We start from the raw sequence: 564 nt of genomic DNA, 5'->3' as shown, positions 1-564 counted from the left end.
CCAACCAGGCCAACCCCTTACCAACCAGGCCATCCCCTTACCAACCAGGCCATCCCCTTACCAACCAGTCCAACCACTCACCAACCAGGCCATCCTCTTAGTGTCTGACTCCTTGTCTTCACAAGGTGCCCAGGAACCGATGGACTGCTCTGTTGCTCAGAGAGGCCATAAATCAGTCCTTGGGCTGTAGTCTGCACACTTCTGGGGACTGGCCTCATTTGAGTGGCAAGGGAATGAAGAAAATACAAGCAGACAGATACAGAACGGCTGGGATCTGGTGGCCTGGGCTCTGACAGGGAAGCTGCAGTACCTGGCAGCTCCGTGTGTTTACACAGTTGAACAGGAAGGTGGGGTGACAGCATGCAAGACAAAAGGTTTAGGAGAGAGCTATGGTGGACGTTTTCTGCACATATTGTCAACCTTTGCCCCCTGACCTGAGGACCACTTTGCCATTACTCTGTGCCTTGCCCGGGGAGGGCTTAGCTACTCCCATAGTGCTGGGGCTTCATGTTCCATGATGTGGCTGCGCCCATGCCCTCGCACAATCACTCAGGTTTACCCTCC

This window comes from Mastomys coucha, unplaced genomic scaffold, assembly GCF_008632895.1.
Source record: "Mastomys coucha isolate ucsf_1 unplaced genomic scaffold, UCSF_Mcou_1 pScaffold6, whole genome shotgun sequence".
Lineage (NCBI taxonomy): Eukaryota > Metazoa > Chordata > Mammalia > Rodentia > Muridae > Mastomys > Mastomys coucha.
The sequence above is the reverse complement of the archived record's forward strand: the minus strand, read 5'-3'. Positions refer to the sequence as shown.